Source organism: Pleurodeles waltl, chromosome 9 (genome assembly GCF_031143425.1).
Source record: "Pleurodeles waltl isolate 20211129_DDA chromosome 9, aPleWal1.hap1.20221129, whole genome shotgun sequence".
In the NCBI taxonomy this organism is placed as follows: Eukaryota; Metazoa; Chordata; class Amphibia; order Caudata; family Salamandridae; genus Pleurodeles; species Pleurodeles waltl.
The window spans coordinates 1,064,603,843-1,064,631,602 of NC_090448.1; positions in this window are offsets into that span (position 1 = coordinate 1,064,603,843).

A 27,760-nucleotide genomic window follows, 5' to 3' on the forward strand; every position below is an offset into this window, starting at 1 on the left:
ATGTGCTTATCAACTCGCTGTGCTAACCCCTCAATCTCCACAGGTTATTGGAATTTTCCTGTTTCAGGCACCTGGGCTACCCACACAAGTGAGGTATAATTTTTATCGGGAGACTTGGGGGACCGCTGAGTGGAAGGAAATTTGCAGCTCCTCTCAGATTCGAGAACTTTCTGTCACCAAAATGTGAGGAAAAAGTGTTTTTTTTAGGCAAATTTTGAGGTTTGCAAAGGATTCTGCGTAAGAAAATACTGGGGGATCCACGCAAGTCACACCTTCCTGGACTCCCTCGGGTGTCTAGCTTTCAGAAATGTTTGGGTTTTGTGGGTTTCCCTACATGGCTGCTGAGCCCAGGACCAAAAAAGCAGGTACTCCCCCACAAAAACAGTTTCAAAAACAGTTTGTTTTGTATTTGATCATTTTGATGTGTCCACGTAGTATTTTGGGGCATTTCCTGTCACGGGCACTAGACCTACCCACAGAAGTGAGGTACAATTTTTATTGGGAGACTTGGGGGAATGCTGGGTGGAAGGAAATTTGTGGCTCCTCTCAGATTCCAGAACGTTATGTCTCCGAAATATGAGGAAAAAGTGTTTTTTAGCCAAATTTTGAGGTTTGCAAAGGATTCTGGGTAACAGAACCTGGTGAGAGCCCCACAAAGTCACCCCATCTTGGATTCCCCTAGGTGTATAGTTTTAAAAAATGTGCAGCTTTGGTAGGTTTCCCTATGAGCTAGCTGAGCAAGAGGCCAAAATCCACAGCTAGGCACTTAGCAAAAAATAGCTCTGTTTTCTTTGGAAAAATGTGATGTGTCCAGGTTGTGTTTTGGGGCATTTCCTGTCATAGGCGCTAGGTCTACCCACTCAAGTGAGGTACCATTTTTATCGGGAGACTTGGGGGAACTCTGGGGGGAAAGACATTTGTGGCTCCTCTCACATTCCAGAACTTTCTGTCACCAAAATGAGAGGAAAATTTTTGTTGACCACATTTTGACGTTTTCAAAGGATTCTGGGTAACAGAACCTGGTGAGAGCCCCACAAGTCACCCCATCATAGATTCCCCTAGGTGTCTAGTTTTCACAAATGCGCAGCTTTGGTAGGTTTCCCTAGGTGCCAGCTGAGCTAGAGGCCAAAATCCACAGCTAGGCACTTTGCAAAAAACAGCTCTGCTTTCTTTGGAAAAATGTGATGTGTCCAGGTTGTGTTTTGGGGCATTTCCTGTCATGGGCGCTAGGTCTACCCACTAAAGTGAGGTACCATTTTTATCGGGAGACTTGGGGGAACACTGGGGGGAAGAAAATGTGTGGCTCCTCTCAGATTCCAGAACTATCTGTCACCAAAATGAGAGGAAAATTGTTTGTTGAACACATTTTGAAGTTTGCAAAGGATTCTGGGTAGCAGAACCTGGTGAGAGCCCCACAAGTCACCCCATCTTGGATTCCTCTAGGTGTCTAGTTTTCAAAAATGGGCAAGTTTGGTAGGTTTTCCTAGGTGCCGGCTTAGCTAGAGGCCAAAATCCACAGCTAGGCACTTTGCAAAAAACAGCTCTGTTTTCTTTGGGAAAATGTGAAGTGTCTAGGTTGTGTTTTGGGGCATTTCCTGTTGCGGGCACTAAGCGTGCCCACTCAATGAGGTGCCATTTTTATTGGGAAACTTGGGAGAACACTGGGGGGAAGGAAATTTGTGTCTCCTCTCAGATTCCAGAACTTTCTGTCACCGAAATGAGAGGAAAACATGTTTTTGGCCAAATATTGAGGTTTGCAAATGATTCTGGGTAACAGAACCTGGTGAGAGCCCCACAAGTCACCCCATCATAGATTCCCCTAGGTGTCTAGTTTTAAAAAATGCGCAGATTTGGTAGGTTTCCCTAGGTGCCGGCTTAGCTAGAAGCCAAAATCTACAGTTAAGTACTTTGCAAAAAACAGCTCTGTTTTCTTTTGGAAAATGTGATGTGTCCACGTTGTGTTTTGGGGCATTTCCTGTTGCGGGCACTAGGTCTACCTGCACAGTGAGGCACAATTTTTATCGGGAGACTTGGGGGAACGCTGGGTGGAATGAAATTTGTGGCTCCTCTCAGATTGCAGAATGTTATGTCACCGAAATGTGAGGAAAAATTGTTTGTTGACCACATTTTGACATTTTCAAAGGATTCTGGGTAACAGAACCTGGTGAGAGCCCCTCAAGTCACCTCATCATGGATTCCCCTAGGTGACTAGTTTCCACAAATGCGCAGCTTTGGTAGGTTTCCATAGGTGCCGGCTGAGCTAGAGGCCACAATCCACAGCTAGGCACTTTGCAAAAAACAGCTCTGTTTTCTTTGGGAAAATGTGAAGTGTCTAGGTTGTGTTTTGGGGCATTTCCTGTTGCGGGCAGTAAGCCTGCCCACTCAAGTGAGGTGCCATTTTTATCGGGAAACTTGGGGGAACACTGAGGGGAAGGAAATTTGTGTCTCCTCTCAGATTCCAGAACTTTCTGTCACTGAAATGAGAGGTAAACACGCTTTTGGCCAAATATTGAGGTTTGCAAATGATTCTGGGTAACAGAACCTGGTGAGAGCCCCACAAGTCACCCCATTTTGGATTCCCCTAGGTGTCTAGTTTTAAAACATTTGCAGGTTTGGTAGGTTTCCCTAGGTGCCGGCTTAGCTAGAGGCCAAAATCCACAGCTAGGCACTTTGCAAAAAACAGCTCTGTTTTCTTTTGGAAAATGTGATGTGTCCACGTTGTGTTTTGGGGCATTTCCTGTTGCGGGCACTAGGTCTACCTACACAGTGAGGTACCATTTTTATCGGGAGACTTGGGGGAATGCTGGGTGGAATGAAATTTGTGGCTCCTCTTAGATTGCAGAATGTTATGTCACCGAAATGTGAGGGAAAAGTGTTTTTTTAGCCAAATTTTGAGGTTTGCAAAGGATTCTGGGTAACAGAACCTGTTGAGAGCCTCACAAGTCACCCCATTTTGGATTCCCCTGTGTGTCTAGTTTTCAGAAATGTGCAGGTTTGGTAGGTTTCCCTAGGTGCCGGCTTAGCTAGAGTCCAAAATCCACAGCCAGGCACTTTGGAAAAAACAGCTCTGTTTTCTTTGGGAAAATGTGATGTGTCCACATTGTGTTTTGGGGCATTTCCTGTCATGGGCACTAGGTCTACCTACACAAGTGAGGTACCATTTTTCTCGGGAGACTTGGGGAAACTCTAGGTGGAAGGAAATTTGTGGCTCCTCTCAGATTCCAGAATGTTATGTCAACGAAATATGAGGAAAAAGTCTTTTTTTGGCCAAATTTTGAGGTTTGCAAAGGATTCTGGGTGAAAGAACCTGGTGAGAGCCCCACAAGTCACCCCATCTTGGATTCCCCTAATGCCCAGGTTTGGTAGGTTTCCCTAGGTGCCGGCTGAGCTAGAGGCCAAAATCTACAGGTAGGCACTTTGCAAAAAATAAGTCAGATTTCAATTTAAAAATGTGATGTGTCCCTGTTGCTTTTCCTGTCGCGAGCATTAAGCCTACCCACGCAATTGAGGTACCATTTTTATCGGGAGACTTGGGGGAACACAGAATAGCAAAACAAGTGTTATTGCCCCTTGTCTTTCTCTTCTTTTTTTCCTTCCAAATGTAAAACAGTGTGTAAAAAAGACATCTATTTGAGAAATGCCCTGTAATTCACATGCTAGTATGGGCACTCCAGAATTCAGAGATGTATAAATAACCACTGCTTCTCAACCCCTTATCTTGTGCCCATTTTGGAAATACAAAAGTTTTCTTGATACCTATTTTTCACTCTTTATATTTCAGCAAATGAATTGCTGTATACCCGGTATTGAATGAAAACCCATTGCAAGGTGCAGCTCATTTATTGGCTCTGGGTACTTAGGGTTCTTGATGAGCCAACAAGCCCTATATATCCCGCAACCAGAAGAGTCCAGCAGATGTAATGGTATATTGCTTGAAAAAATCTGACATCGCAGGAAATGGTTACAGAGTAAAACGGGGGGAAAAATGGCTGTCTTTTTCAGCTCAATTTCAATATTTTTTCATTTCAGATGTTATTTTCTGTAGAAAACCCTTGTGGGATCTACACAAACTACCCCCTGCTTAATTCACCATTTTGTCTACTTTTCAGAACTGTTTAGTGTTCTGGGATCCAGCATTGGCTTCACACCCATTTCTGTCACTAACTGGAAGGAGGTTGAAAGCACAAAATATAGTAAGAATGGGGTATGTCCTGTTAAAATGGCAAAATTGTATTGAAAATATATTTTTCTGATTCAAGTCTGCTAGTCCTGAAAGCTGGGAAGATGGTGATTTTAGCACTGCAAACCCTTTGTTGATGCCATTTTCAGGGAAAAAACACAAGCCTTCTTCTGCAGCCCTTTTTTCCCATTGTTTTGAAAAAAACCGAAATATTTGCTGTATTTTGGGTAACTTCTTGGTCTCGTTCAGGGGAACCTAAAAAGTACGGGTACCTCTAGAATCCCTAGGATGTTGGAAAAAAGGGCTGCAAATTTGTCATGGGTAGCTTATGTGGACAAAAAGTTATGAGGGCCTAAGCGCGAACTGCCCCAAACAGCCAAAAAAAGGCTTGCCACCTGAGCGGGAAAAGGCCTGGCAGCGAAGGGGTTAATACATGTAGGGCCTCATTTACAAAGTTTTGGCACAGGACAGTGCTGCAGATGTTCTTGCTGCACTGCCTTTTGTCATAAAAAGGACAGTAATGCACTGTAGCTACAAGATATGGTGCATTTCTGCCCTTGTCCCCTGCGCTGGTGCACAAATTGCGGTCACATGCCAAGGCACGGACCCTTGGGTCATCAGTGGCGTAACTAAGTATGAGGGGGCCTCCCTGCAAAGCACATGCAGGGGGCCATCTCCATACTTACTCAGGCGCTCCCAGGCCTAGGTACTGTGCTGACGGGGCCCCCTGAAGCTTGAGCTCCCCCGCACCACAGGGCTGCGGAGGCCTTTGTTACACCACTGTGCATCATGGTGCAAGGGTGTCTGCATTGCAGGAATGATTGTTTTTGTGTAGGAAGGGACACTTTACTGAACAAAAACAATCACAAGAGGCGTTTTCCTCTTTTTATGTGTGCTGCAAAATGCAGCACAAGTAGAAAGTGGAAAAAAACAGGGGAGTCATAATGTTGCACCACCCTAAAGCCACACCTGGGAGGCATCGGCTTTTGACGCATTCCCAGGTTTACAAAACCTTGTAAATCAGGAAATGCGTCAAAATCCATGGGCGTTGCGTGGGAACACCCACTGCAACACCCATAGAATGCCTCCCTGATGCAAAGTAAGGCAACACAGCAACATGGCTGCATTGCCATACTCCGTATCTACAAGGCCACAAGAAGCCATGAAACATGGCTTTGTATGGGCTTGTAGATTGTAGAGACACTATCAGGATATGAGGAAGAGATGATGAATAGATGCAACAAAGTTGGTGGCAGTTGTGGTTGTGCTCACATATTGCCCTGACAGTGGATGCAATAAAGAAAAACCATGGCTCAGAATTGGAAGCTTGACCTAGGTGTCCAAGCAATATCCAAAATGTTGTGCTGTGTTGTGTACAGCAACCAAGCAATAATACATCTAAGAAATAAAGAGCATAACATCACTCATCTACTAAAGTCATTAATAAAGTATACTAAATCACAACTAAAGAGCATAAAGTCAACTATATATTAAAAAATAATACAAAACACACACCAGAATGTTTGTCAAGTAACACTAATCAAATAGTATTCATAGAGGGTGGTTAGGGTAGAGGTGCTGTACGCTGATTCTCTGTGCTTTTATGCCTGGCATTCATACTTGTTCACTGGCTCTACAGTAGGAGTATTTGTTTCGGTCTTTACAGTGTATATGTCTAGAAATATGTATTTTTGTTGGTGCTTTTGAGTTGTGTTCTCTCATTGGGATTGCGGCTGTTCAGAAGGGCTAATGAAACCTGCTCTCACAATGCAAGAATCAGGTCCTTCCCATGATACATGTAATTTAATTCATGTTCATAAGAGATGTGTTGGTGGATGCACTCAACTAACTTTCTTCTTTCAAACAATGTATGTTATTGAATCCTTTGAAACAACAATAAAGACATTGTTTACAATAGAGGCTGTTTGGTTACATTATAACATATGAATATTAGTCCTAAGAAGTAAATTGAAGATGTGGATTCATGAGAATCATGGAGTTCTCCATCCACAACGTTACACTTTTGGCTCTTCAACAAATTTCACTGTAATCACATGATTCAAGTTTCAGTAGTTTGAGTATGGTTATCTTTATCAGTGACCTTTTGATATCTCCCACAATTATCTTCATGCATTCAGGTTATCATCGGGCTTCTTGTCCATCCATACCCTCCTCAGCACCAGCTTATTAATGGACATATTTGCACCATAAGTCATGCAATGGGCTCTTATCATGTAAATGGTGCATTATTAGATTTTGTGCCAATAACAAGCAAAGCACAACTAGTCTACTGTGAAAATGTTTTAATACAATTAAATAAATTAATCCAATTAACATGTAGAAATAACACGTGTAGGCATTAAGTAAAAAGCAGTATTTTAAATGCAAATGTGAACAGTAGGCTTCCATAACCACATGTATTTAATTTGAACCGCTGACAAATGCATTTTTCCTTTCACACTAATTTGAGTCAGGAATGTAAATGTAAAACTAAATTACCCAAATATATATTGTGTCAGTATACTCCATGGATAAAGTTGTATATTTCAACTTTCTCATTGCAATACTTTGTATTAATTTCCATAGAATGTGTCCTTATGAATAGATCTTGTCAATAGAAGTGTATGTGAAAGGGAATGGCTTCACCTAGAAATGTAATGTTGAATCCTTTTTGTTTTATAGCAAAAGGTGATGGGAACCAAAATTGATTTGCTAGTCACATTACAATCTCTAGCACATTTGTATCTTATGTTTCGAATCTCTTTTGTCTTAGTTTGCTTAGAAGACAGAATGTGTACTGTTCCCATAATGACACTGAATGCTGATGAGCCGACTGTGCATTGCAACAGTTTATTTCTCCTACAAGTATGAAGTTTTATTAAACTACATGTTCCAAGATACGAAAACACATGCTTACACCCATTCTGGCTGAGAACTCTCACTCCCCATACTGTCTTCAGAGCACAATGATGATGCTTCTCAGATTCATTCTGAGAGACACTTTAGTTCCCCTGCCTGAAACTATGCTTCTCTGATACTCTACTGGGTATTCTCAAACCTCTCTTTATGGAAAGTTCTGCTTACAATCTGAAATGCATGCTAAAAGCTTTATGCCTTCACATCTCAAATCTAGAGCTCTTTATAGGTTCTGACTGATGCTTGTCTCTCACTCTGTGTAGGTTAGAATAGGGATCAACTTATATGGAACGCGCTTCATGCTTTGTTCTGTATTGTACTGATAATTTAATTGATCAATATTGATGGCTTTCAATAAAGAAATACTTACTAAAAAAGTGAATAAAGCTTTGAAACATACCAAAATCTCATCATTGACTCCCATGAACACGAAATTGATTAATCATTTTTGGTGATAAGCTGATTTGATGTGCAGCTCCTGGTTACTCTCATCTATCAACAAAGTCCATGACCTGGGCCCAGATGAGAAAGCGAAGACTTTATACCCGGATGAGTTGGTAAGATTTACACCCTAAACCAAATATTTATTTAAGGTCCCTACTGCGGCACTATCAAACAGGTTCACTTTCTTTGTTGTTAAATGCAGGTCCACAATGAATTGCATTGTAGTTAAAGGACTCAAACTCCCCACACCTCTTCTCAATGTGGTCACTATTTGTCCCAAAATAGTGCCACAACTCTAGGGGCCAGATGTAGGTAGTTCTGATTTTGCGAATCGGAAATTACGAGTCGGTGCGACTCGCAATTTCCGATTCGCAAAATCGGATGCAGAACGGTGTCTCACTCACCATTTGCGATTTGCTATGGGGTCGCAAAGACCCACCTCATTAATATTAATGAGGAGGGTTGCATTTTGCGACCCCACAGCGAGTTCCTGCACTCACATGGATGGTGGCCTGCTGGAGACAGCAGACCTCCATGTCTGTGACTGCTTTTTAAATAAAGCAGTTTTTTATTTTTATTTTGCAGCCCGTTTTCCTTAAAGGAATACGAGTTGCAAAATAAAAAAAATACCGAAACCAGTTGGTTTCGTTTTTTCAGAGTAGGCAGTGGTCCATTGGACCACTGCCTGCTCTGAAAAAACATTTTGGGCAACATTCACAAAGGGGAAGGGGTCCCATAGTGACACTAGTGGTAACTGCGAATTGCTTTGCGACCGCATTCACGGTCACAAAGCAATTTAGCATAGCGATGCGAGTCGCAAATAGGAAGGGGACACCCCTTCCTATTTGCGAGTCGCATTCACAATTTGCGAGTCGGTACCGACTCACAAATTGTGAATGTGCATCGTGATGGGCATTTTGCATTGCGCAAACTGCGATTTTCGCAGTTTATCCCATGCTAAATGCTTGCTACATCTGGCCCCTAGTGACCAATCATCTGGTACATAACTGCCATATCTGATCTGCAAGCCAGGAAACTGCTGGAGGGATTGGGATATATTCAATGTATGATGAGGGGTACTAAGTGTGTCCTATGCAGAATTTTTAACTGAGTTTAAGGTAGAACTGGATATTGCTAGTCTCTCGTACTCATCACATAATCTGACATGCCTTCCCCCAGGTTACAATGACAAGATTTGTTTGATAATCTGCCTAATCCTACTCTAAACCTCTACCATTTGCCAGTTTTCATCTTTATACGTACTGTAAAAGAGAAACATTTGTTACACTAAATGTAGTCTTGCTTCCATGTGACAACTAGTGCCTTTTCACAAAGTTACTCCTATGTTTTTAATTTCTTATGTTGAGGTGATTATCATTAGCTTACACAATACAAATATGACTTTTTCTATGGGTTTTTGCTCACTATGGGTTCTCAGTGTAGCATTCTCTTGACTGTAAGTTTGTGGATTACCATCCTTGTTAGTACTCTGGCTATGATTTTGATGCAAAACTATGGGTTTGCTCAGCATCACTGTAAGCACTCCTACTTTGACTCAACAATATGTGACTCGTTTCAGCAGCCTGGCCTGCCTAAGTTAGAATTGTCTGCTACTTCTAAATATATTTTACCCAGCTCCTGTGTCCATTACAGAAGCCACACTTTGTAATAAAATAGAGGTCTGCCGTGCTATACCAGCATAGTGGAACTTTCACCAATTGTAGCTTGTTTTTCTCTTTTACCATGGTTCTCAGTGGAGGCCCAACAGCCTCTTCTTGTGGGACCTGTGGGACTTTTTTAATACTCAGTCTGTTTCACAAGTTCTCCCTTTTGGCAAGATGTCCGGAGTCAGTGTGTTACCAAACGTTGTTGCAACTTTCTGATCAAATTATATATAAGTACAACAACACTGCCATTTACCCAACCATCAATTGCTTTTAAAATGCATCCATCAAATCCTCCCTGCAACCATTCATCCAGATCTGCTCTTTTGTGCTGCATGTTTGGCAGGTATGCAAAAAGACCAAGGATCCCCAAGCAAATTCCCTCAAAGGCACATGTGTTTGTTCTGGGTTGTACACTGTGTGATGTCTTCTTCCCTCACCTGCACAATCTGTGTTCCTCCCAGCATGAATTTCTGGAGCAAAATGAAGACACACAAGCCCATTCCTGTTTAAAATCAAGCATTCTCATTCTTCATGTTTTTCTGGAACCCACCAATGGGAAATGTTGTTCACTTTCCACAAGCCCAGAAACATTTCCTGATTCTTTTGAGTAACACTAGGCCTTGCACAGAATGCATCCATTCCTCTTTCTTCATCTTCCAAAACAGGAAGTGACATTATTTTTTCTGAACCTGGATCCCATCATCTGTTTCACATTTGTCCAATCCATTCAACCAGAGTAAGTTTCTGCATCTCACTCCTGCTTTTCCCCTTACTAACTTCCTGTTTTTCCTTGCTTGTACAGCTGGAACCATTAGTACCATGCATTACAAATGCTCAAGGAACTTTTTAGGGTTGAGTCTGTGAGTGCATGCGCTAGTGCATGCTTCTTGCTAGCAGGACTCTTGTGTGTACAGTAAAGGGCTTGGAGCCCGCCTGTCACTCACAATTTGATGATTTACATGGCACTCTACTTTACAGCCTTCTAATTCGTTAAGACAGGCCAGGCATCACTTCCGCTCCTCTGTGTGGAGCAGGGACCAAGCACTGATTGATTCAACTTAATTAATGCCCATCCATTGCTCTCGACATGATCAAAGTACTATCTTGTTTTTTTTTAAACTTTTAGTGCACTGCAAACAGGAGGCTTGTGACCAGCAGGACAACAAAATTGCAAAGTTTTATTGTTTTAAAGCTAACTTTGTTTAATTTTGCAAAGACATCTTTTCTCACTTTCCACTCATGTTTCCTTTTGTTTTTGCTCATGGGCACTTTCTCAAAAGTTGACAATTAACTTGTTTGAAGTGTTGCAAAGCAACATTGGTTCTTTATTATGTATAATTTCTAAAGTGATACGTTGGCACATTATCATGCAGTAGACCCAAATCCACCCACTTCGATCCGTCCCACTAAAATCCACCTGACTTTACCCACACCGATCCACCCCACTCCAATCCAAAACACTCACCCCAATTCAATCCACTCCAAACCGACCCCTCCAATCCAAAACAATATGCCCCAATCTAATCCAAAACTATTTGCCCCACTCCCACCTATCCTACTCAAACCTGCCCCACTCCAATCCAAAACAGTCTGCCCCAGTCCAGTCTGCCCCGCTGCAATCCAAAACAATTGGCCCCACTCCAATCCAAAATAATCTGTCCCACTGCAATGCACCTCACTCCCGTCTGTCCCACTTCAATCCAAAACAATTTGTTCCACTCAAATCTGCCACACTCCAATCTGCCCATTTCAATCCAAAACAATCTGCCCCACTTTAATCTGCCCAACTCCAGTCTGCCCAGTCCATTCCAAAACAATCAGTCCCACTCCAATCCACTCTACTCCAATCTGCCCCACTCTGATCCAAAAAGTACACCTCACTCCAATCCAATTCACCCCACCCCAATCCAATCCACCCCATTCCATCCTACTTCATCCCACTCCAATCCATCCCACAATCATTCAATCCACCTGACTGCCATCCAATCCACCCCACACACCCATATAATCCACCCCACTTCAATCCACCCTAAAACAATGTGTCCCACTCCAATCCAAAACAAGCTGTCCCATTCTAATCCAGAACAATATGCCCCACTCCACTCCAAAACAATATGCCCTACGCCAATCTTTCCCACTACAACCCAGACCAATCTGCCCCACTCAAATCCACTCCAATCTGCCCCACTCCAATCCAGAAGACTCTACTCGACTCCAATCTACCCCACTTCAGTCCAAAACAACCTGCAACACTCCAATCTGCCACATGTTAATCCAGAACAGCATGTAGCACTCCAATCTGCCCCACTTTAATCCCAAACACCCTACTCCAATTCAAAGCAATCTGACCCACTCTTATTGAATCTACCTCACCGCAACCTATTCCAATCCATTCCACTCCACACCAATTCACCCACTCCAATCTACCACAATCCATCCCACTACAATGCACTCCACCCCACACCAATCCAATCTACCCCAATCCAGCCAAATCTAGTCCACCCCTTCCAATCCAATACACCTCACCCCAATCCAATCCAACCCACCCTAATCCAGTCCAGTCCAATCAACCCGACTCCAATCGAATCCACCCCACTCCAGTTGGATCCACCCCACTCAAATCCTACACACTCCAATCCAACCTACCCCACTCCATTCCAACCCATCCTACTCCAATCCAACCCAACCCAACCCACCTTACTCCAATCCAGTTGAATCCACCCTACTCCAACTACATCCACTGTTACCCAGTCCACCTCACTCCAATCCAATCCACCCCACTCCAATACAATCCACTTTAATCCACCCCACTCCAGTCCAATCCAGTCCACATAAATCAATCCTACTTTAGTCCAATCCACCCCATTCCAAACCACCTTAATCTACTGTAGCTCAATCCAAACCACACCTTTCCACTCAATCCACCCCACAACAATCCAATCCACTCCATCTCACTCCGATGCACTCCACTCTAATCTAATCCAATCCAATCCACCCCACCCAACTCCAATCCTATCCAATCTACTCCAATCCAATCCACCCCACTCCAGTCCACTCCACTCTAGTCCACCGCACCCACTCCAATCCACCCCAACCCAATCCAATCCACCCCACCCCACCCCACACCTATCCAATCCAACCCAATCCAATCCATCAATCTGCCCCACTCCAATACATAACATTCTGCTGCACCTCCGTCTACCCCACCTTAATCCAAAAAAATCTGCCCACTCCAATCCCAAACAACCCACTCCAATCTAAAACAATCTGCGCCACCCCGATCCAATCCACCTCACTCCAATCCACCCCACTCCGTCCCAATTCACCCACTCCAATCAACCACAATTCACCCCACTACAATCCAGTCTACCCCATACCATTCCGCTCCACCCCACACCAATCCACCCCAGTCAGCCCAGTTCTATCTACCCCACTCCAATCCAATCCAATCCTCCCCACCCATATTAATCCACCCCACTCAATCCAATCCACCTCACTGCAATCCATTCAACTCCACCCCACCCCAATCTGAGACAACCCAATCCAATTTACACCCCGATCCAATACACCACACTCCAGTCCACCCCACTCCAGTCCATCCCACTCCAGTCTAATTCACCCAACACCACTCCAATCCATCTCACCTCAGTGCAATCCACCCCAGTCCAATCTACTGTACTCCAGTCTACCCCACTCCAACCCAACTCAGCCAAATCCAAACCACCACACCCCATTCCTTCCCTGCAGTCCACCCCAACCCATTTCAATCCACTCCACCCCACTCCAATCAACCCCACTCCACTCCAATCCACCTGACTCTACCCCAATCCACCCCACCCATCCCAGTTCAGTCCACTGCACTCCATTCCAATCCATCCAGCCTACCCGCTCTAGTCCATCCCACTCAAATCCAACCCAATCCAATCCACTCCACTCTACTACAGTCCTCTCCACTCCAGTTCAATCCACCCCTCCCTAGTTCACTCCACCCCACTCCAATCCAATACACTCACCCAACCGTGCTCCAATCTACCCCAGTTTAATGCAATCCACCCACTCCAATCCCCCTGAATCCAATTGACCCTAATCCAATCCAACACACCCCACTCCACCCCACTCCATCCCACTGCAGCCCACCACACCCCACTCCAATCCACCCCACTTCAATCCACCTCATTCCACTCCAGTCAACCCACTAACTCCAGTCCACCTCACTCCAATCCAATCTACCCCACTGTAATCCAATCCACCCGACTCCAGCCCAGTCTAATCCACCCTATTCCAGTTGAATCTAATCTACCCCACTCCGCTGTACTCCTGTCCAATCCACACTACCCCAATGCAATCCACCCCTCCCCAGCCCTATCACTCCAATCCAAACCACCCTCCCCAATCCAATCCAATCCAATCCACCCCAATCCCATCCATCTCACTCCATTTCAAGCTACCCCACTCCAATCCAATCCAACACACACCATCCACCCTACTCTACTCCAATCCAATCCAATCCACAGACTCTACACCAATTCAATTTACCCCTACCTCAATCCACTCCAACACACTCCACCCTATTCCACTCTCTGCTACTGAACGACTGAACTCTACACCCCTCTACTCAACTCTACAACATCTAGTCCTCCTACTCCACACTACGACATTCCATCAAATCCACTCTATGACACTCTCCTCCCCTACTCCACTCTGACACTTGACACCACTAAGTGAATAGCAGCCACACTGGGGTACAACATGGAGAAACACATTGCCAAAGCCAATAGGTCTGGTATAGTCGAGACATATTGGCTTTGCCAATCCTTGTTGGTAGCTGGTTCTTCACCCCTAGTTACTGATTTCTGTCCCAGATTTTTCCATCAGAATTTTTCCTAGATTGTGGATATTGTTTTCAGTTCTGGAATTCTGTGCTTGCTTGATCCAGTCCTCATCTATCACAGTATAGAGTTTGTGTTTGCCAGTCTCCTCTGTAATTCTCTACTCCGGATCTGACTGCTTGCCTGGAATGGTTTTATGCCTCTTTGCTTTTTTCCTCCAATTACAACCCTTCAAAGAGACACCTGTTGCTTCAACATGATATTCAGGAGTGTTAAGCAACACAGTAGCTCTTTGCCTCTTTTCTTTTTTCCCTCCAATTACTGACCCTTCAAAGAGATGCCTGTTGCTTCAACATGATATTCAGGAGTGTTAAGCAGCACAGTGGCTACAGGATGGAGTCACTGTCACTTCTGGCAGCTTTGATGGGAGAAGGTGGTGCAGCTGTTGCATCCATCAATTGCAAATTCAATTACTCCCTAGTGCTAATTCAGCATTGGGCCCATTACAGCATCTGGCTGCAGAAATTCAATAGCAATCTCAAGAATTATAACAATTATGACGTGAAGATGCTAGACTTAGGCAACCCTTGGCTGTTCAAGATGATCTGGCTATTAGACCCATAGGCCCTCATTCTGACCTTGGCGGGCGGCGGAGGCCGCCCGCCAAAGTCCCGCCGTCAGGTTACCGTTCCGCGGTCGAAAGACCGCGGCGGTAATTCTGACTTTCCCGCTGGGCTGGCGGGCGGTCGCCTTCAGACCGCCAGCCAGCCCAGCGGGAAAGAGGCTTCCACGATGAAGCCGGCTCGGAATCGAGCCGGCGGAGTGGAAGCTGTGCGACGGGTGCAGTTGCACCCGTCGCGTATTTCACTGTCTGCGCAGCAGACAGTGAAATACATGTAGGGGCCCTCTTACGAGGGCCCCTGCAATGCCCATGCCAGTGGCATGGGCACTGCAGGGGCCCCCAGGGGCCCCGCGACCCCCCCTACCGCCATCCGGATCTCGGCGGTCCGACCGCCGGGATCTGGATGGCGGTAGGGGGGGTCGGAATCCCCGCGGCGGTGCAGCAAGCTGCGCCGCCGCGGAGGATTCAATGGGGCCGCGGTACACTGGCGGGACCCCGCCAGTGGTGCCGGTCCGACCGCGGCTTTACCGCCGCGGTCGGAATCCCCATTGGAGCACCGCCGGCCTGTCGGCGGTGCTCCCGCGGTCCTCCGCCCTGGCGGTCAAAGACCGCCAGGGTCAGAATGACCACCATAATCTACTACTACTCTGGAGACCCATCTAAATGAAAACAGTTTCTGGACAACTTGTTAGTACACTTTGCCTTTCAAAACGCAAAGTTTTCTTTTGTTTTCTCTAAGGTGGGCTAATAAAACAGCAGTCTTTTGGGGGAAAGTTTCGCAACTTCTTTAGAGGCTGAATAAAGTCCCTGTCCTGATGTGTATGTGGGATTCCTAAACTCTTAGAAGAAGATGTTAGCAGAAGAAGTCTTGTGTGATATTGAACATGGCATATTGGTATGCTCTCTTATGAAACAGGTTGCCAGTTAGTTGGCTGCTGAAGTCCCATGGTTGGAGAAAACACTAATTACTTTATTCAGTGGAGATCTGATAGAGGGACTCAAGATGAATTGCTACATTCCTGTTCTATATTCTTTTCTGAATTAGTTGAAGCAGCACTTACAATTCAATATCATTCACAGGCGCACCGAAATGAAAGGAGGAAGAGTTGTAGTTCTTGATTTCTTCATTTGCCTTGGACATACACTGCTCAAAAGATTGAGGTGAATCTAAATGATGCCTCATCATTTCTGGAAGAGCCTTTGCAAAGGAAAACTAGAAGCCATCCTTCGTCTGAGACTGTAAAGGATCACAGAAGTAAGGCTGTTTTTTGCCGATACTGTGGTACCAATTAAGGATTGGTTTGAGTGTGCTCTGTTCGTCCTACCAAGAGTTCAGAAAATCTCAGAGTCTGTCTCTTGTAAAAGAGAAATACTATGACATTCATTGGCTTTCATGTTTTGGATTATGTACCACAACTCTACCTCACACTTGTGCTTGTTGCAAGTCACTCTTCGTTTCAAGGATGGGTTTATTCTCTGCTAAGAAAAAGGAAAGAGACACTGAAGAGTAATTTTGAGAAAACCTACAGAGCAGGTTAATTATTTGCTCCATTTTTCCTGTTTGCACCTCAGTATTGCAGATAGGCAGCAACACCACAATGTTCCCAGGAGACTGGCGGCAATAAAACAAAATGGCCAGAGGGACGCACGCTTTCCCAAAACACCATAAAGTTAGATGCCATATGTAGTTGGGTACACTTAGCCAATCAGGACAGAGAACAACCAGGGACCACGTGCCCCTCAGGCCAGACATCTGTCTGGACACGTACTCGCTGGCCCACATAGTGTCCATGCCAGGTGGAGGCCCACCTGCATTCCCTATTGAGAAATCTTATCTACAACTTCTTGTCAATTGCTCACATATTTCACCTGGAAAAGAATATTTAATGTGTTTACTGCTCCCAGAGAAATGTATAAAATGTGAGTTGTTTCAATGCGCTATGAAAGACAGTCCCCGGTGCTCTAACTGCTCTCTCGGCCATAATGTTTCATTAAACAAACTGTTTCCTGTTTTGCCAGATGCCTCTTGTCTCTTGCTTTTTAAGGTAAATTCACATTTGAGCAGCGTTTTGGTGAGTCAGACAGGAGCTGATTGGTTCTGCGAACTCAACCTCAACCAAAGATCCATCCTGAAGCCACTGTCAGAAGAGTAAGAGACTACATCAGAGCCTTAGTCCTACCATTTGGAATGTGGCAAACTAGGACAAATCATAGTCAGTGGAAGTCACTTTCTTGATTGTGAGTGTCAGGAAGGGTGATCGATTGGTCCCCTGGGCATAACACAGCTGGTAGGCTTGACCCCTGGGAGTAATAAAGGGTGTTTGGGTTGCTGGCCACTTGGACTGCTGAACGTGATACAGATGGTACTCATAAGGCTCTGGGTTTGACATAGAGCCAGCTCCCTGTTTTAAGAGGTACCTTTGTGTGGACCGCTGGGAGTTATGCAGTCGGTACACATAGGCTCTGGGTGTGGTATAGGTCACACATCTTAATCTTATTAAGCTATCCTGGTTTTCTCAGTGCCACTTGTTTCTTAACGCTGGTGGTATTTGAAAGAAGTGAGAGGTATGCTTCGCTTGGACCACCGGTTGTGACACAGATGGTACGCAGGACCCCTGGGTGTGACATAGGGGGAATCCGGATGTTAGGGTACTAGAGCGATTGGGATTAGGCATGGCCTTATTCTGGCAAGTACGATCTATGGTCAGTGAAGTAAGTCCTTTCTTTATCAACATAAATTGCTGAAATCTTTTCCCCCGAACTGGTGTCAACAAGATTATCAGTCTCCCCAAGCTTTATATAACGCAGAACTTCCCTTAGTCACTGGATAAGGTACGCTAGAAATGGACAAGGCTAAGGTATTGGGGGTAGGACGGTCCCCTGATTTTTTGGGACATAATCAGCATCTCTCCTGCGAGTTGAAATGGTGTCGTTTTGATATTATGATGCTGGTAGACCAATGTGACGAGGTTTGTCTTAAATGCTGAATGTTGTGTTGTGTTGTTGTCAATGTATTAATGTATTCATGAAGAAATTGTTGAGTTGCACAATCTGTTGTTTGATGCCAAAGTAAGATTTGCTATTTTGTTGCCAAATTGCGAGCTGCACTTTTTTCTAAGATTGTGTCTCTTCATGCATTTGTTTGTTAAATGTATATTTCTGATGCATCTGTGACTGATCTTGAGCTCATAAGATCTAGGAATCCCCGTGTGTATATCCTCCCCCACCAGATTAAGTTTGGTAAATCCCTTGTGTATATAGTCCCCATTTCCAGAGAGGTAAAATTTAGAAACTCATAAAAACAGAAAAGTATCAACTAGAGAAAGAAAACCCAATAAAAAGCAAAAGAGAGAACTCATGTAATTTAAAAACCAGATAAAGAATGTAAACTTAGTAGAATGCCTGTACCCTGAAAAGACTATCCAAATACCACCGGGGGATCACCTTTAGAACACATGCAGAGTAAGTTCCCCACTCATACAAAAAAGCTTAGTAAATTCTGCCATGAGTTACTCGCACATACCAAGATTCACACGTTCCCCTGGCAAAAAGAAAAACCTCTGACACTAATATAATTGCACACATAAGAACATACGTACAAACAAAGTATACAGGACAAAAGAAGGACAAAAAGGAAGCACTCTCTGGACCATTTTTGAGGCAGTCCAGGCCGATAACCTTGACCCATCACCAGTAAGCAAGGCGTCTGTACCACCCCTATCATATGTAGGTATGGTGCTGCTCTCCCTGATGTCTACTATCCCCGCATTAGGATACACTAACACCCCAGTCGAGGGAGCTCAGGGCTCCTACCTAACAGCAGGCAGATCATTATGCCCACAGGACCTGACATTCCTTGCACCACCCCAGTCCAGTGCTAGAGTGCCCCGAAGCTTGACCCCCCCGTCTGTCACAGACAGCAGACCGAGACTCAGTGGCACAGCGGGGAACAAACCTGAGTGAAAGGGATATTTATAGCCGTCTTGGAAAGTGGGGTAGATAGCAAGAGTGAGGGAAATAGGACCCAGCCCTCAGAGATCCATCAGTGAGTAGGGAGCCACAGGGTACGCTGAGGTAGTCAAGGAAACCAGTGAGAGCGAGCATTAGAGCAGGTCCCAACTTAGAAGGACAGCACCTAGCTCCAAGCATAGGAGGCAATCTAGATGAGGGTCAGGGGAAAGGCATGAACTGAATAGAGAGAGGGAGAGAGCTCACACCCTGGAAGCCCAGCGAGAGAGTAGAGTAGAGTATCCTCAACCTGAGAAGAGTCAGGGTAGGTATGGAGCCCCAGTCATGGAAGAATGCAAGATAGAGCCAGAAGGGAAGCTTTTGACTGGGGTCCATACCTCACCAGAATGCCAGCCAATGAGAGGGGCTGAACAGGAGATTAGGGACCAAGGCAGCCTGGTGCAGACCCAGCTTAGACACAGGAGGACCAAAATAGCACCACTGTGTACACATGAGGAGAGCAGCGACGAGGACATCTGCTACTCCCCCAAAATGCACAGGACAGGTAAACCAACCCAAAGGGACATAGTAGCTCAGAATGAAGGCAAAATATTCACCTGCCCTTTTACCACCTGCTAGCTTGCTGGACCAAAAGAAGTGATCAGTACGATAGGCCTTGGCCTTCGAACCAGAGGAAACAGCGACTGCTGAAGACTTCATCCAGCATGAAGGGGAGATCCCAAATGGAGCTTCCCTTACATGGAGAGGGAAAACCATTAGAGATGTCCAGAGCGAGAATGTGTCTGTTACTACAGAGGGGCACATCAGGGACTATCTATGTGCCATGGGCCCAGATTGATAAGAAGGGGTTTAGAGCCAAGCCACCAACATTATTGAATGGGGTCAGGAAATGGTTCTCATGCTGTGAGAAAAACACCACAGGGATCACTCTAGCCATAGGTGACATTAAGAGTCTTCTACGCAGCAGCAGATCAACATGCTATTCGCCCGTGTCCACATCCCAATGGTCATTTGACCAACTCAGAGCATGACGGGCCGCGTTTAATTCCTACTGGCACAAGATATGGATGGCCCTGAGGGAATTGTTCCCTGACTGAGTGAATTTTTCCCTAACTGCCCAGATGTAGGTAGATTAATGGTGTAAACTATGAAACCTGGTAAGACCATTATAGACTTCCTAGACAGGATGAGAGAACAGTGGGGACAAGAACAGGACAGCATTGGACAGATAGGGCCCTCAAGTAATTTTCTTTTATAACATTCTCAAGAAGGGACAGCCATCCGACATACAAAGTGGTTTGAACAGCATAGTAGAGCTAGAAACAAACCCTGGTGAGACATATATGCACAGATATTTCACTTTCACAAGAGGAAACAAGAAAAAGATAAGGAGAAAGAGAAAAAGGCCCAGAGGGACAATGCTAAGTTGATCAAACATAAGCTAAGGAAAACCACCCACGAGGGGGCCAAATTGACACTAATCGTGCATATGGCACCAGTCATGAAGGGAACTTGCACTGCAGGATCCAGAGGGTTCCAAAATGGCCACAGCAATAGAAACCAGGGTGCCATGCACTGGGGGTAGCCTGACCACATAATGCTCACAACACACACATGAGTTCCAATGAGGCACCACATGGCATCAAATCCCCAGGACATGCAACCACCTCAGACCATCACCATAATGCGAGCAAAAAACTCCAACGAGTTTCTGGCCTTCCTCCATACTTCCCACATGGTGATGTCTTTTGCCTCCTCCTTACCCTCAGAGCTTCCTAATAACAGCCAAAAAGATATGGTCCAAGGGATAGGGGGTACTAGGGAGGGCACTCCAAACCATCCACTGCAGGTCCGAGCAGAACGCAGGAATACGTTCACTCCTGCAACAAGTTTAGCAATAGGGTGATATGCAAGGCCTCATACCATTCAAAGGGAGCAAAAATTCCAATATTGAGTTTTGCCTAAAAAAGAGACACAGGGGCAACGGAGCCACACTCCGACTCCCACCAGTATGCAACAATAAAGTTCAGATGTCTAGGGAAACACCCAAGAACAAATGAAGAAGCCCTAAGCTTTCCCAAAGGAAGTTTCGGGAAAAAGGGTGTAGTTAGGACGACTAGGCCCTCATTTCAACATTGGCGGTATCAACCACCTACTGCCACGGCGACGGCCGCCAACATACCGCCACCGTGGCTACCAGCCATCTACCGGTATCATGATCGCTGACAGTATTCCACCAGAATGCTGGCGGAACACCGCCGATGGTCATGGTGGCGGACGGTGGTAAGGGGGCGCTGCTGACAGCAGCACCGCCAAGCCAGCAAAACACTGGTGACTGTATCAGGAGCAAGGATACGGCCTGGCGGTGTTTTACTGGTGGACGCTGCTGCGGACCGCCCTCCAGTCGGGGGACCTCCTGCAGGCAGGTAAGTCGGGTTCTCTGACTGGAGAGGGCGGTGGGGGGTGTTGTGTGTATGTGGGGTTGTGTGTGTGTATGTAGTGATAAGCATGCATGCGGGTGTGAGTCACGTAGGATGCATGCGTGAATGAGTGATTGTGAGCGTTGTATGTTGTGAATGCATGTGTGTGACAAGGTATGTTGGTGTGTGTTGCGGTGTCTGGGTGTGCATGCATGGGTGGTGGTGGGTATGCGTGTGTGCATGTGTGTATATGGGTGCGCGTGTGGGTGTGTATATGTGCGGGGGCAGGTGCGGGAGGGGGCGGGGGAGACCGCTATCAGTGCCAGGGAAGGCATACCCTGGCACTGATAGTGCCTACCGGCATGGTTTTTGTGGCAGTATGTTTGGAACGAAAACCATGGCGGTAGACCGGGTCTTAATCCTGAGGGTGGGATTGTGGCGGCCGCTGGGCTGGAGACTAAAGTCTCCAGCCCATCGGCCGTTACCACCCTGGTGGTCAGTGTGTTAAAGTGGTGGTTTTGGATGGCGGTAACAGCCATGGTCCAAATCCCATTTTTTTTACCGCCAGCCTGTTGGCGGTATTACCACCACTTTAGCGCTGACTGCCAGGGTTGTAATAAGGGCCATAGTGCCACTTGGGAGGATCACAGGGCACACCACGTGCTGAGGCCAGCTGGGTGCACATGGGACCTTAGAGCACATTGTGTTCACTGACTAACGTTCAGTGTGAAACGCCTCCCTTTTCGCATCCCCCTACACATGTAGGCTATAAACACTGCCTCTTTCCACTGACATTGCCCCGTGCACACACCAGGGTGTTGAGGGGCTGGCAATGAAAACATAGCACCAATTAAAAGGTTGAAAACCACGTGTTACATGAGAATGACCCCATAAAATACACCATATAAACATATACATTGTTAATCAAGGAGAGAGGGGAGACCTGATGATGTATAAAAATGAAATGTTTATAAATAATTTATTTCGTCCAGAACCAGGTGTCTCTATTGAGGTCAATCTCCCAGCACCACACCAAAATAAATGGAGAGTTCATAAATGCTTAAGGATCAATTGGCAACATACAGATATGCAATGTTTTTCATTCAGAATGAACAAACATAGCTTTTTCCCAAAAGGTTTGCAGTAAAGCGATTAAATGCACCACTTCTACAGTAGACAGTCACCTTCTCATCAGCTTCACCAGAATACCCAGCAGGATCAAGAGCCACAACACACTCCAACAATTTTTTTTGCATCCATACCCCTAACGGGATCACGTACCACACCTTGCCCCAAGGACTCTTTCAGAACCGTTTTCAGCTGTTTTCCATCACCAAGAAAACCACAAGACATCTTTGCCGGAATCACCTTTGGAACTACACTGATGCCTAACTTATGTGTATTAATGTGTTTCTAAATTCTCTGGTTGTTAGGAATGCTACCACATCCATGTATTTCTAATGAACAGTCTGATCTGAGGGAGTCTATTCATGAGTTGTTACCCTTGCTCAGGGACCTCATTCATGTTACATTTAATTACACTGCACCCCACACGCACTACACAGCACTCTTTTACACAACATGTGGTATCAGCACATGACCCCGTGGGCTCTAAAACATCAGCCGGGTCATGTTATGTCTGCTCGCTGAAATCACATGCAGTAGATGCAGATAAATTGCACTTATCCCAACAGGTAGCCCTGAGAAAACGAAATTCCTTCTTCATCTGTACCTGTGTAGAATTAGGGCTAAAATGCAACCTAATAGAGTAGAGACCCAAAGGGTAGTAGTAAATCTGACACGTTATGAGAACAAACCTACAGCACTGTACCTTCTGACCAAGCCTAGCAACATCCAAACCAAGCTAGATAGGATCCGCCAGAAGGGAGTTATGAGGAAGACACTGTTTGGCCCTGAGATTTTCACAAGACAAGAATCTTGGAGGTAGCTAAACCACCAAATCAGTGCACAAACACATCCACCTCGCTTCCATCTGCATTCCCAGGGTGGCCCTTAATATGTCTGGGACAGTCTTCATTACCAACAAATGGACCCTGGATATGGAGATTCAGTGTATGGTCATCCACCTCGATGACATGAAAGGAAATGAGTCTCATAGGGGAGGGTTAAATAACAGTATAGAAACCTCGTGTGAGGAGATCTGGGACATTGAGGTAGAGAGGTACACATGGACAGGAGGAAAGGGTCAACCAATAATGGTACGGAAACTCACATTATGGTGGTCATTACAACCCTGGCGGTAAAAGCCGCTTACCGCAGTGCAGAAGACCGCCAACACACCGCCGCGCCCGCGGAATTCCGCCACAGCTATTTTGACCCACATTTTGGAATCCGCCAAAATTCAGACACCCACACAAGTCCGCCACACCAAAGGTCAGTGATAAACTGGCGAAAACAAAACCTCCACCGTCATGCCAACAGAAATACGCCCACACTATCACGACACACGAATCCACGCTGCGGTCTTTCAACCGCTGTATTCCATTGGCGGTACACACCGCCGCGCTCAAAATTCACACACTCTTACAAAACACCGCCACATTGGACAATTCCAAATACACACACCTGATACACATACACACACCACTCCAACACACCCATCACAATATAAAACACACACCCACATCACCCACAAACCCCCACGACCCAAAATTCCGAAAGAAGGCCAGAGAGGGATAGCAACAGCAAGAACAACAGCATCCACAGGCACACAACACCATCACCCACAGAACTTCCACGCACCTCACACAACACACCACTACATATCAGCACACTTAACACCACATACTCCACCCCACACATCACCTACACCACCCCACGGCACGGCAAAGACACCCCAGGTTCTCAGAGGAGGAGCTCAGGGTCATGGTGGAGGAAATCGTCTGGGTAGAGCCACAGCTACTCGGATCACAGGTGCAGCACACCTCAATAGCAAGGAAGATGGAGCTATGGCAAAGAATAGTGGACAGGGTCAACGCAGTGGGACAGCACCCAAGAAATCAGGAGGACATCAGGAAGCGGTGGAACAACCTACGGGGGAAGGTGTGTTCCATGGTCTCAAGCCACCACCTGGTGGTTCAGCAGACTGGCGGCGGACCCCCACCTCCTCACCCACAACTAACAACAAGGGAGGAGCAGGTCTTGGCGATACTGCATCCTGAGGGCCTCACAGGAGTAGGTGGAAGAATGGATTCTGGTAAGACAAATCTTAATTATTACATCCCCCACCCTACCTGCATGCCACCACATACCCCCACCCTCACCCCCAGCACCCCAAATCCTCACATATGTCCCAACATCACAAACCACCCATCCCAACACCAAGCCCTGCATGCAACAACAAAACATGGACACCCATCACTAAAGCATGCCCGCTGCTCAAACCCATACAACCCCCTAAACCATCCTCACACAAGGTCCCACACAGGAATGCAAGCACTGGGGTACACGGTCACCCACCCATTGCACACCATGACACACACAGATGTAATAACCATCCTTTTATACCCCGCAGGACCCCTACCCAACGTCACCAGGCAGGAGGGTCCACACATGTCCACACCACCAACAGAAGAGGCCCACAGTGATGACAGCACCTCTGTCCAACTGGATCTAGATGACCAGCCGTCCCATCGGGGACCTCGGGACAGTCGGTTCCCCTCACCCAGTCACAGGCCACCACAGACCTTCCCCCCTCTGGACACACCAGCACAGCACCCACCCAGCGGGCCCATACCTCCGTCCCCAGGACACGTCAAGCAGCAGTGTGTCCACCACTACAGGGAACCCAGAATAACCCACCACCCCAACAACAACAGGGACCTGGGGGCAGTGGGAGTGGGCACACGGTCCAGGGGACGAAGGCCCAGGAACACAGGGGAACTGGGAGGGCAGCTGTGCGACAGGGGGCAGACAGGCCAAGGGAACCCACTCTCCACGAGGCCCTCTCCTCCATCATGGGAGCATACCACCACTCCCAGGAGACGATGGCAACGGTACTGGCCAAGTTTCAGGAGACCCAGCGCCTGCAGGAGGAACAGTATATGGGTTTCAGGGAGGAACTCAGAACCATCATTTCCACCCTGGGCACCATCGTAGGGGTGCTGAAGGAAGTACTCAACACCAGGAGGGACACTGTGGCACTACAAGGGGCCCCTGACACTAGCATGGACGATGAACTGCCCGCCACCTCCGCCGGCGCTAGTGGACAGGAGGCACTGCCACAGGACCACCACACCAGCACCCCACCCCCTGCAGAGGGAGAACCAACCCGCAAACGGTCCCTGAGATCCAGGACAAAGACAGAGCACGGTGCCAAGACCCCCGCCAAGAAATGAGACCACCCTGATTGTCATCCTACTGTCCCACATTTTCACCCTGTCCATACTTTAACTGCCCCAGCTCCACTTCCTATGCCCATTTGGGCAATGCACCTGTGAGACTAATACACTGGACTCTGCCATGGACATTCCTCCGCCATCAACCCTCACCATTTCACTCCCCCTCCAATATTAAGTATTTAAATAAACACAGTTAAAGCACAAAACAATCGGGAGTCTGTCTGTGATTTAAAAATAGTGTATTAGCAATTACAGTGACAAAATGTTAGTTCAATTGTAATGTCAACATACCTATGTCACACAGCTCTAGTCCATGAGGAATATAAGCAAATGTCACACAGTGGGACCCACATCTGTGAAATCATAAGGGAAAGTGACAACTCAGTGACCATACACTGGGTGAAAACGACACACAGTAGAGAGGTGTTAGTGTTAAAGTACATGTAGTAGGCAGGTCTGTACTCTTACCTGTGTCTCACTGGAACTATTGCTGGATCACTGAGTCCCTGTTGTTCATGTCTTCTTCCTCTGCTTCCTCCTCTTCACTGTCCACAGGCTCCACAGCTGCAACAACACCGCCATCTGGACCATCCTCCTGCAGAAAAGGCACCTGTTGTCGCAAAGCCAAGTTGTGAAGCATACAGCAGGCCACGATTATCTGGCACACCTTCTTTGGTGAGTAGAATAGGGATCCACCTGTCATATGGAGGCACCGTAACCTGGCCTTCAGGAGGCCGAAGGTCCGCTCGATCACCCTCCTAGTTAGCCCATGGGCCTCATTGTAGCGTTCCTCTGCCCTTGTCCTGGGATTCCTCACTGGGGTCAGTAGCCATGACAGGTTGGGGTAACCAGAGTCACCTGGAAATGGTGAGGGACAACTGTTAGACATGCACTAACCTGGAGGGATATCCCCAGACCCAGACAACCATTCCCACTGACTTGCCTCCAGGTGCTCACCTAATAGCCACACACGGTGCCTCTGGAGTTGACCCATCACATAAGGGATGCTGATATTCCGCAGGATGTAGGCGTCATGCACTGAGCCAGGGAACTTGGCATTCACATGGGAGATGTACTGGTCTGCCAAACATACCATCTGTACATTCATAGAATGATAACTCTTCCGGTTTCTGTACACCTGTTCACTCCTGTGTGGGGGGGGGGGGGGCAAAGCCACATGTGTCCCATCAATGGCACCTATGATGTTGGGGATGTGTCCCAGGGCATAGAAATCAGCTTTCACTGTAGGCAAATCCTCCACCTGAGGGAAAACGATGTAGCTCTGCATGTGTTACAGAAGGGCAGACAACACTCTGGACAACACGTTGGAAAACATAGACTGGGACATCACTGATGCTATGGCCACTGTTGTTTGAAAAGACCCACTTGCAAGGAAATGGAGCACTGACAGCACCTGCACTTGAGGGGGGATTCCTGTGGGATGACGGATTGCTGACATCAGGTCTGGCTCCAACTGGGTACACAGTTCCTGGATTGTGGCACGGTCAAGCCTGTATGTGATAATCAAATGTCGCTCCTCCATTGTCGACATGTCCACCAACGGTCGGTACACCGGAGGATGCCGCCATCTCCTCACATGTCCCAGCGGACGGTGCCTATGAAGGACAACAGCGAGCACAGAGTCAAACAACTCAGAGGTATGTACCCCCAGTTTACCCAGAACACCAATCATACACAAAATGTGGCCTGTATGTGTGTTGAGTCTAGGCCTAGGTATGTGTGACGCATTTGGAAATGAAGCCATGTGGGCCCCTGAAATGGCGGCTGCCTGACCTGTAAAGTGGGACAATGGGATGTGAGGTAACTGCGCTGGCGTTGTACACCGTCGCGGTAGGCGGTCGAAGACCTCGGCGCAATGCTGCATTTGTTAACATTGGACCCTATGGGTCCCAGGAGCCAATGACGATGTACGCCGGCGGTGGCGGTACGCACCACCACGGACGTGACCGCCATTTTATATCTGTTGAATCACTCGATACCTGATCTTCGACAGGAGAGGACCTACACTGCAAGTGCTGCTGTGACCTCGGTCTGGAAGAGACAATGACTCGAGTATCTGGGGAAAGGGCCCCTGCCTTCACATCGGAGGAGTTGGAGAAGCTTGTGGATGGGGTCCTCCCCCTGTACACGCTACTCTACGGTCCTCCAGACAAACAGGTAAGTACACAGGGAGCATGTTGTATGGGCTATGCCTGTGTGGAGAGGGCTGGATGTAAGAAGGAAGGGGGAAGAGTGCTGCGTGCATGAAAGACGGTGAATGCATGTGCCACATGGCAAGGGTAGGGATGGGGGCCAATCACTTTGATGGTGCAGTTGGTAATAACTTCTCAT